General features: G+C 45.7%; 1 long non-coding RNA gene across 1 annotated transcript; it reads right to left on the bottom strand.

Annotated features, from left to right (window-relative positions):
- Window positions 1-4,120: 4,120 nt before the first annotated feature.
- Window positions 4,121-7,682, bottom strand: LOC134421024 (uncharacterized). The gene is made up of 3 exons (XR_010028498.1): window positions 7,464-7,682; window positions 5,677-5,839; window positions 4,121-4,168 (listed from the first exon to the last, which is right to left on the bottom strand). It is a non-coding gene; the product is annotated as an uncharacterized LOC134421024 (long non-coding RNA).
- Between the last annotated feature and the right edge of the window lie 3,735 nt (window positions 7,683-11,417).

Consider the following 11,417-nt stretch of genomic DNA (forward strand, 5'->3'; position numbering starts at 1 on the left):
AGGAGCAGTGTCTAAAAGAGGCTGCAAATTTTCCTCTCTCTTGACAATGTCACCATGAAGTGCTTGGCTTCATTTTTATAGATATTTAAAACAATATTTCAAATCCATTTTCAGCCAGAACAGCTGTGTACACATGCCTATACCTCCCTACCAGTCATGCACTCTGGAGGTAAAATAGCTCATCAGGTCTTCCAGACAAGTTTAGAAAGTTTGAGCAAACCCTTTGAGGGAATTAGGAGAGTTCTGCATAATTTGAAAAAAGACAGAGAAACATATGAAAGTTTGTGAATTTTGAATTTTGTAAATTCTCTAATGGAGGAAAATATGGTGATCCAACACCAGCTATGAACAGTCAAAACAATGTTGAACAATTCTGAAAAATGGTGAGGCATAAACCTTGGACTGCAAGAGGGTGGTGAACACTTCCCCTTGGGATGGGGGCAACCATCCTGTGCTATTGCTCAGACCTGGGTAATTTAAGTGAGTAGAGAAATCTACTGCTCAAAATAAAATTAGACAAAATGGCTGAGGAGAGTCTTGACCTTTCTATGTCTGTTTTTCTGTGAAATTTGTGAACTTTATTGGAGGCCACTTCCTGCATTCACAGAACGCTTCTTTTCTTCATTAATACCCCAGTAAGTCTGCAGAACCATGTGAGAGCCATAGCTGCTAAAGACCTGCTTTTAACCATTTCCTTTCAGATAAATGTCACCATCAGCTCAAAGGCAGTTATCAGAAATCAGCTGAAATCTTCTGCCATCTCCTCAAGGGCTTTTCCCCACCATGAGGAGCAGCACCAGGAACAGTCACGTAAACAACTGCTGACAGGAGGAGATGAGGTCTTGGAATAGATTGGCTATGTCATTCCAAGTCCTAGCTCCATAGCACTAACTTTAATTGCCAGATAATTTCCACCTGCTCCTCTAAAATTTTGTATGAATATACAGGAGATTTCCGCTATGAAGTAGCTTTCGACACCATATGGGAGACTAAGTTATTCCCATTTCAAAGATGAGTTTGTGAGACCAAGAAAAACAGCTTGTTGACACTTGAAAATTGACTAGAGGAACTTTTCTGGATGCTCTTAAGCTAGAATAAGAAAATGCATTAAGTCAAGTTAAAATAAATCAGCTTCTATTCCAGAATGAGTGCTATTATATTTTATTCAGTGCATCAGTTTTTATGGTTCTGTTTTATATCTGTGAGAGTCCAAAAGCTCTCAAAGGCCACTTTAAGTGACTTTACTAGGTCAGGCTCTGGAAAAGAGGCTGAAAGGCTGCAGCCTTGGGACTTACTGGAGCTCCCAAAAGGCTGATCCCCATAGCAGAAACCTGTGGGGTGGATGGAGTATTCCCTGGGCTGTGAACAGGGAGGAAGAGCTGCACATCTCAAGACAAGATAATTTTAAGCACCACACTTGAGGAGCAGTGGCCCCAACTCAACAAAAGGACCAGGAAACCATCAATGAATGATGAGGATGGAGGTGTCTTATCTCACCTCCTCATAAGTCTGCATTCACTCCTCAGTGCAGCACTTTGATCTTTCAAATCAAGAACTTGATTACTGAAGAATTTCTGCTTTGAAAAAGAAAAGAAAAAAAGGAGAAGGAGAAAGTAAAACTAACAGCTCTTATTCAGTATCTCGTTTTTACCCAACATGGGACCTAATTTCAGCCTCTTTCTAAAGATGAGGTGAACCTTTTCTGCAGAGTGACATTGTCACTTGAGACTCTCTCATCCAGGAGAAAAGGCTACTTTTCCTGTGGAGCCACCATCCCTCAATGAGACTCTAACATGGAACACGAGCACTCATCATCCAGACAAACAGTGGCAATGTTTGCACTGAGGCTGAGAAACCCTAAGCTGTCAGAAAAAAATGAGTGAAACTGTGGTGGCCAAATCCCTTGGACACTTGTCTCAGAGGAGCACCTATGGATGCCAGAATGGAAACACCCTGTGGATGCCATAGATCCAGCCTATGAACACTCTGCATTTTAACCACCTGCTAAGCTACAACCCTTGAGGACACTCCAGACCTCATTTGTGTGTGACCATCCAGCAGAGTCTGTGTTGATGGACTCTAGATCTTCTTCTCTCTACAAAGGAAAAGTGGGATGGATTTTATCCCAAGAGTCTTAAAGCCAGATGCTCCACAAGCAGCAGAATCCCCAGTCACATCCACCAAGATCTATTACCTCTTATTTAACTGGATTTCTTTTAATTACCAGACATTACCTGACATTTACCCAGGCATGGTTTTCTGCACATACCTGGACCAAAGCTTGGCCTCTTCAGCACAGCCATGGCAACTTCCCTGCCACATCCACGTTCCTCTGTCCCCAGCCCAAACTGCAGCCCCCAAACCCTCAATGAAGACCCCCCTTGGCTCTTCTCCTCCCAAGGGATCCTGGAGGAAAGCTCTCCCTTGGTCCCAAGTGATGCACTGCCCTCTCTCCACTAAGACACTACACTGCCATCCCTTGTCCAGGCCCTTCTGCAGTCATGTCCCCCTTCCCATCCTTGGGAAGTCTCAAGCCATGGCAGGGAGCACCACACTGTATTTTACCTTCCAAGTTACCTTCAGACCCCAGCCTTGGCCATTCACACCCTCCATCACTCCTGCCACAAGAGAGACTTTGAATCTTGCTAAGCCCAAACAGGACAATGTTAATAAAATGCCAACATTAGAAATGAGTGACTCTGTTTGGAGCCCAGCTCCTTCCTTGACAAGCACCTAAAATATTATCTCCTTGCAAGGCCTGTGCTGTGTTTCCCCCACCCAGCGCAGCTGGCAAGGTGAGTTCATAGCTGTCAGAGCTGGGATCCAGTGCCTTGGATCAGGCACATTCCCTGGGCATGGTCTCTGCAGACACCTCTGAGTGCAGCCATCCTCATCCTTACCAACAGATACAGGCCAGCCCAACAGACACCCCAACCTCACAGGTACCATTTCTCGGGGGGAAGCTGATTCTGGGCACCTAAATCTTGGTTATCCCCAAGAATCAAACTTAAGCATTGCTTCTCATCTTTCTTCCTAACTGAGCTTTTTCTCTAAGTGCAAAAGAGCTGTCCCTTGGGCTGTGTCAGATTTTTAGCCCTGGCCCATCTCTCCTGGGCCAGGAAAGCCCAGAACAGCATGTCCTTGCTTGAAAACCTGGCCAGGAAGGCCCAGGAGAGAGAGCAGAGTTATCAGCACCCTGATCGCCCTCTGAGCTGTCAGTCTGGTGGTGTTTTCTCCCCATTTAGCACTACAGCACTGCTGACATATTTCACATGACACACTCTGCAGCCAGATGCCTCAGTTTCCCATTTGGTGTCACACACAGATAAACCCCTGAGTGAAAATAAAAATAACAGAGGTTAGGGGAGAAATGAGCCAGCAAAACCTGAAGAAAGCAGAGCAGGGGATGCCTGGGGGGAGCAGCCAACAGCAGAGGGGATCACAGAGAAACAGAGGAAACACGGGAGGAGTGGGACTGCTGGGATGGCTCCATCCCTTGGACAGCACTCAGCCCACTGACTCTGTGGAGGTTTTCCAGCAGGGAGATGCTGTCCTAGAGCCTGGAGCAGAGCTCCCACGGGCCGGAGGAGCAGCAGCGGTGCCGCAGGTTCAGCGCCGGCCGCGCTTGCCAAAGCCGGCTGGGGAACCTCGCAGAGAGCGCCCCGCACTTTGCCTGGCTCCAGGCACTGCAATTAGTCTCGCTGCTAATGAGCATTAACCACCGGCACACAAACAAACACGCCAGGCGTTTCCATACAGCCGCCAGTCTGATGGAGCAATCGATGCGAGCTGGAGCTGCTCCTTACATAAGGAGGCGTTCTGGGAGGGGACCGGGTTCTGCTGCTGCCGCAAGAAATTCCGTCAGAAATTACACAGAAATTTTCTGTGCTCCTGCTGCTCAGAAAAAAGAGCAAAATTTTAGTGTTCCTTAATTAGGCCAATAGTTAATGTATGGGGATGGGGGACAAAAAAAATAAAATTAAAAAAAAAAAAAGAAAATCTTGCCTGAGAAGCTTCTGCTTGAAACAGAGGCAGGTTCTTGACAAAAAAACATCCCTTGTTAGAAAGGAGTCAGGAGGTAAAAGAAAGCTCTTTGCTTTTTGAATGATTACTTTTTTTCCTCTTACTTTTTTTCTCCAAGACTAAATCCCAGGGATCTTCAAACCAGCTGCATGAGGGGTGCAACAGCATCAGCTGAGGGGTTCCCATAGTACAGCCAGCAAAGGATCATTTCTTTGCTACCTACACACAAGGCAGTTGAGGGTTGGAACATTATCTGGAGGCCTGAAACTGGAACATCGCAGGGTTGGATTTATGTTTTACCTTTTCATATCAGCCCAGCAAAGCAGAGAGGTAGCTAGAAACTGGCACTGCCAGTTTCGTTGCCCTTTTTGCTTCACAGGGATCTCAAAAGACAGGGAAAACACCAGGTAGCAAGCAAAAAGGAAAAATAAAGCCATGGAAGGAAGCAAATCAACAGGCACTGACTAGTCTTTTTTTTTTTTTTGGATTTTTTTTTTCCTTTTGGGGTGATGGGAAAAAAGAAAACTCATAAGTCAGCATTTTTTAAAAGTCCAGCCTTTTAAAAACGCTGCACATTTCTGTATCTGCAGAACGCAGCACCAGTTCAAGCCAACCACAAACTAGTCTGATACGATCTGCAAAATTATTTTTCTACTTATCTTGATGAGTGCTGACTAATTAGCATGACAGCAGCCGAAAATACCCGTTTGTGTTATGCCAGCCCTTCACAAGGCCCGGGGTCAGGTGGGTGAGCCACCCTCCTGCCCTGCAGCAGTGACATTTGCTGGGGCAGGATGGGGACACACAAAGCAGGGGACCAGGGGTTCTTCAGCGTGCTGGGGACATGAACCACACTCTGCCAGGATTTTCTGTCTCCACAGGGTGAGATGGGGCTCACCTGCCTTGCACACGAATATGTGAATATGATCTGCATGAAGATTTGAATAAATCTTACCCTGATTTAAGCTACTTTTTTTTACCATTAAATCTGTTGTCCCTTTGTGGTGTTCTCAGACTGCTTGGTCTCCCACAGCCCATTTCAGGTCTGTCCTTCTGTACTTCTTAGTGCAGCTAGACAAAACTTGTGTCGGGAGTGAAGGTGGTGGAGTAATTTTTTTCACCTTTTAATTTTGGGTCAATCAAGTTATAGAATGACTTTACTCAAGTCCAAAACTCCCCTGAGCCAACGTGGGCTCCTGGCTGCATCTCTGTGCATGCAGCAGCACCTCCCAAACGCAGTGGCTGACGTGATGCCTGTCCTCTCTGGGCTCAGAGCAGGTTTTTCCCCTGGCTCCTCGCTCCCTCGGTGACTGTCATGACGCATTCCCATGCCATCACCTCTCCTCACCCCTTTCCCGGTGTGTCTGCACGCCCGGCTGAGTTAGCAAACCCCACCCAATCTGCCCGAGCACTCCCAGCTGTTAATCACCCACGGCTCTTGGCAGAGCTCTGGGAAATCGGACGGCTTTACTCCTCTCCTCAACTCTCTTTTTTTGTCTTCGTGTGCCTACACCAGAGAGAAAATCAAGAAACACTGATGTCCCCTCTGATGCTCAGCAGTGCTGCAAGACCCCAGCAGCCATCCCAGCGCCGGCAGGCACTGGGAAAACCATTCCTGCTCCTTCCCCTCAGTGTCCACATCCAGTGACTCACTGTGGGGCAGAGCCGTGCCCAGGGCCAGTCTGGGGCGGGGTATCCCCAGGGATGTTCTCACTCTTGTCCTCTGGGACATCCAGATTCCACAGGATAGTCGGCAGCTGAGGCACAGGGGAATGCGTGGAGCATCTGGCACCCTCCTCCTCCTCACCGGCTTTACCTGCAGGTGAAGGCAGAGGAGAATGATTAATTGACACAAAAACCAAGCAGATTAATTGACACAAAAACCAAGCACACAGCAGATTATACTGAGTGACAGGAACAATAATTTACTTCTTTATATTTGAGGAAATTTAACCAACTTTGTCTCATCCCTTATATGGTGCATCTCACTTGCTCAAGATTTACAGAAGCTTTAAAATGGGCAACAGAAACTTCAAAACCTTTACAGGTTTTTTTTAATAGGAGTCTTTTTTGTAGTCCTACTTGTCACTAGCAATGGGGAACCTGCTTGGTGTCAAAATGGGACAGTGAGACCCATGCCAGGTCTCAGGACCATAATACAATGACCCTGCACATGTGCCACCATCTCCCTCCAGCTCTGACCTGAGAGGCAGAGGAGAAGAAGGTGCTTTACTGGGATGGGACAACTTCAGCCTCAGATGCCTTTCTAGAATTATTAAAACAAAGGTTTCCCATTTGCTTGACGAAATAAACAAAAATATATCATTATTTCTAGAGTTGAATCAAATTCCAGGATATTTCAGCCAAAGCCCTGAGCACACCACCTGATGGGGAGGAGGAGGAAGAGGAGGGCCACGTCCTGTAACAGGAATCATCACACATGCTCCACTTCCTCTGCTCTTCTCTGCCCACCAGATCTTTATCACAAGAGATCGCTCGTGTTGTGCTGTTTCCTCTTCTTGTTACGATCTCCTGCACAACAGGGACTTCTCAGAATTTTAATGCTTAATAATGTATTTGACCTTTTCAATACTCCAGCTTTTGGTTGGTTTTCATGTTAACTTCATGTTTTTTGGGTGGCACACATCACATATTGGGTAGAAAAATGCACCAACACCAATTCATGTTAGAAAACAGCTTATAAGACAGATTACATACTCTGCAATTAGGTTTCAAAGAATTCAGGAGTCATTACAATTTGGGTAACGATACTGCCTTTTTCAAAACAGAAGTAGTGCCAAATATGCCAGAGATGACTAAGTTCTGAAAAAAAACCCAAGTCATACTTCTTATTTATTGGTAAAATTCACAAAATTGAATAAAACAGTATTATTTGGTGTTGCTGGAGACCGAGCTCTCTCTGCTAGTGCTGCAGAAGTTCAGGGCAAAACAGCAGCAAAACTAATGTTAGTGTGTGCCGGGATTCAAACACCACCACTTCTCAAATCAGCCTTTTTGACATTTCTCAAGAAATCAGCACTAACAGTTTCTTTGCTTTTATATCTCTGCTGCCTGTTTTCATTCTGTGATATAATACCCTGTAGTGGTCCAGGATAATCTGAATTTATCTGACAGCAGTATTTCATGCACTGGTGTATCAAAATGCTTTCTGAGAACCCTCTGAAAACAGATGTTAAACTGGAAGAAAACAAGATACATTTATTGATGCCATTTGTATTGATTCATACCGATTCAGGTGCTCGTTTGGGAGCAAAGTGAATCAATTTTATTTGGAATTCTGCAGCTTTTCATATGATCTCATTCCACCTGTGAGGGATTCTCTGGATTCCCTTCCTTCTGTTCTCCAGAGAGATTCAGCATTGAGTCTCTCCTTTCAAGGAGGATGGCAAAGACCAGCTGTCAATTACCTGATCACTCACCACATCACCAAGCTGCCAGCTGAAGAGCCCCTCCTGCACCACACTTTGTGTTCTCTGGGCACCTTGTGACTCTTGTGTTCTTCTGCAACTCCTCTGCAGGCAGAAGGCCTCCTGTGAACTGAGGAAGGTGCTCTGGTACAAAGGGATTTGGCTTGAGATCAAACATTAACCAAGCCCAGCAAAGCTCTGGGCTCCAAATGGTAACTGAGATGAAGCACAAGGCAATAGGAATCCTTCTGTAGACTTTACTGCTGTGTTTTCTCAAAGTGTGCACCAAAAATCACAATTTTAGCACATCCCACTTTGCCAGACCATCTACATATGCATACATTTAAAAATAGGTGTGTATATACATTACATTAGGAAACAAAAGAGCAAGAAGAGCTGTGAAAGAGAAATGTCCCTGTTCCACCACATCCTGAAAGGAAGGGATTGAAATTCCTTGGACAGGTCCAGAGGATGAGCTGGGTGCCTTTATCTTGTCATCACTGGCTCACAGCTACAAGGGCCAATTCTCCCCCCACAATGTTTCCTCTGGGGTGACAAAAATCTGTTTCAAAATGTTCCCAGCTGTGGTTTGAGGCTTCCTTGCTGGGGGCTGGCACATGAGGTGGCTCCTCCGAGCCCAGAGGCCGGCCAAGACAGGGGGGAACTCTGCCCTGATCTTATCCACCCTGCTCCACACGGACATGCTGTTTCCCAACAGGAGCTTTGCACCACACCAAACGTGGTTGCAACTCTGGGGGTGCTCACACACCAGCATGGGCTGCTCAGGGAGGTGGCAGTGCCTCCATGTTTGGAGGCATTCAAAACCCCTGGGCAACCTGCCTTAGGTGGCCCTGCTTGAGGATAGAGTTGTCCCAGGTGATCTTTTGAGGTTCTGCCAACCTAGAGCATTCTGTGACTCAGGAAACTCCTGCCTGACTCAGAGCACAGCTGTAAACAAGAGGGAGAGTGGCTTTTTACACAGGCAGATAGTGGTAGGACAAGGGGGAATGGTTTCAAACTGAAAGAGATTTAGATTAGATGGTAGAAAGGAATTCTTTACTCAGGGCGTGAGGCCCTGGCACAGGGTGCCCAGAGAAGGTCTGGCTGCCCATCCCTGGAAGTGTCCAGTGCCAGGTTGGACAGGGCTTGGAGCAGCCTGGTGTGGTGGAAGATGTCCCTGCCCATGGTGGGGGATGGAACTGGATGGGTTTTAAGGTCCCTTCCAACCCAAACCGTGCCATGATTCTGTGATTCTACCAAAGTGACTCAGGCAATGGCACTGAGAAGATGGCTACCCTTGAATATAACCACGATTAATGCCAATTTCCCCCAGTCATCCACCAAGAGCTGGGAGTGCAGTATCCCACACAAACTTGGAAAGGAAGACCTCATTCCTTTTGTCTTTCTGTTCCCTTGTATAGAAAAACTGCACTGTGGTATCTGAGAAGCAGTGCCCTGACCAAAGAGCTTCATTATTCATACTGTTCAAATTAAATTTTGCATATGGGACAAATTAATTCTACTGGTTCACAGTGCAGTTGTCAGCCTTTGTTTGTCCCTCCCTCCTTTCTCCCCAAATGAAGCATCAGGTGGTGCCTTGCAAGTAGAAGAATATGGGTATCGTCTGGGTGGGGTAAGTGATTAACAATGAATTAATTTGAAAGTGACAGGGAATAGCGAGAACATGGGAGATGACAAGCAAGAGATCTGTGACACATGGCTGCAACGCAATATGCCAGCACAGTGAAATCATAGCTCCACGCTGGCCAAGCATGGCAGGCTTCACTCTTCCTCCCCACCTGTGAGTGGAGGCATGGAAAAAACTCAAAAACCAGAGGTGAGCTGGTGAAACTGTCCTTGGGAAGCAGCAGGTGTGACAGTGGCACCTCACACAGTGGCAGCAATGAAGGCAAAGGCAAGAGCACGAGAGGCTGTGTGCCCTGTGAATACTTCCACTAATTGATTTGTTTGCTGCTTTTGCCATTTCCCCATAGCAAACCCAAGAGTGACAACTCTTGGATGTGGGAAAGGGATCACACCCCTTTCTTGGAGCAGAAATGATAAAGTCAAGCAAGAGTTTGGCCACCTGTACCTTGGCAGGGCTCAGCCTCTCTAAGGCACTCACCAGTGCCCTAAGCTGGTGTGGAGAGGAGGGGGAAGGCCCTTATGTCAGCCCCACTTCCTGATCATGTTTGCAACTGCAGTGTCCATGGTGTCCTCTCCAGAACTCCATCCTGGAAGGTCCAGAGTCCCCACATTTATCAATCTTCCTCACAACAGCCGGAATTTTTATCTTTCCATGTTTCACCAGACCATCCAGTGGCAACAAATGAACAGGACTGTTCACACCAATGTGTTGTTCACACCAATGGACTTCTTTGCACACAGATTCAGGGAGAAGGGCATTTTCTGAGCAGTCCATGCCACACTGTAAAGGATGGAGGCACTAAAAAAAAAAATAAGATTCAAACAGGAAACTAGGCTGAATTCTGTTTAACTACACACATGCTGGTTCTCCAAGAAATTATCTGAATGAACATCAGTCAGTTCCAGCTGATAAAAACATTTTGATAGATAATCATTCACTAGGAAATGGCTTAAAAGTATCAGCTTAATTCCAAATAAATTAACAAATGAGCTTGCCTGGCTGTACCTGCTGCTGAAATTGGAATGTAAGAGGCAACACATTCACTGCTTTGACTGCCTATATTCAGTCCCTATCTAATTTTTGAAGCTCAAGAGGCAAGCATTAGCTTATTGCTATGCTTGAAAAAATATTGATTTTGTAGAAATTATTTCAGATATGGAAAAGAGATAGCACAGTCTTGGTTTGTTTCTTAAACAGGCAAAGAAAAACAAGGTGACAAGTGTCAAATGATATCATTAAAATTCTTTTTTTTTGTCAGGAGATTCTGAAAAATGCTTAAAACCCAATAACTTATGTGAACCAAACTACCTGAAATACATTCTTAAAGGTCTGCCCATAGATAATTTATCAGCTGATTAAGAATAGAGATTTCTCTCCTAATTACATGAACATGGACCACTTGAAGAGTTTTTGCATTAGAAGAAAGTGAATATTATTCATTAATCAAGTCTCCCTGCCCCCAGCCCAGCTCTGCTGAAAGCAGAAAGCCAAATGGGTCAGGAGAGGGGTTATGGGTGATGCTGCAAGACCAGAGATAAGGCATCAGGCAGTTGGAGGGGAAAGCATTTTATCTAGAAGAACAGGCTTGACTTTCGTTCCATTGAGATAAGCACTAGAGCTTCTCGATGTGGGGAAATAGCCCAAAATAGCTGTTGTGGAATACTCCTGCCCAAATACCTCCCAACACACATAGGGCAGTGCCTGCACTCAACCCTCTGCTCAGGGATAAGCCAAGTGGTGCAAAGGCTCTGGGAATGATGAATTAGAGGGTACCCTGTCAGGGCAGAGGTGTGAGAATTACCGTGCTGTGAAAATCCCCACTTGGCTCATGCCACCATTATTTTGCCCTAAAAAGAATCTCCAGGTTAGGAGATTGTGTGTGCAAGCTTGGCAGTGGAATGGGGCAAATGACTAAAGGTGAAATTACATCAGAGGTCATCTGTGGTTTATTCAGCCTTGCCTAGACATGCACAGATCAGCCTGAAATAACAGCAAAGGCTTCTTATTGACAGCCTGGGTCTCAAAGAAATCTTGGCAAGGCAGTAATTTATGCAATGAAATGAAGTGTGTGAGCAGCAGAACAGGTGAGCCAGAGATCACTAAAATATCAGCAATTTCACGTGAGGCTGAACCAACTGGCTAGGGATGTTATCTTCAAAACTTCCTCTTCCTTATGAGCTCAGGGTTTCTTCTGGAACTGTGTCTGTATCAAACACTGAAAGTCCTTTACTTGTCCTCCTACATAAAATTGTCTCCTAAGAGCAGCTCAAGTGTCTTGTACAGGGTGTATCACACCAGCTTCAGCTTAGAGATTTCCT

Source organism: Melospiza melodia, chromosome 8, assembly GCF_035770615.1.
Source record: "Melospiza melodia melodia isolate bMelMel2 chromosome 8, bMelMel2.pri, whole genome shotgun sequence".
NCBI classification, from domain to species: domain Eukaryota; kingdom Metazoa; phylum Chordata; class Aves; order Passeriformes; family Passerellidae; genus Melospiza; species Melospiza melodia.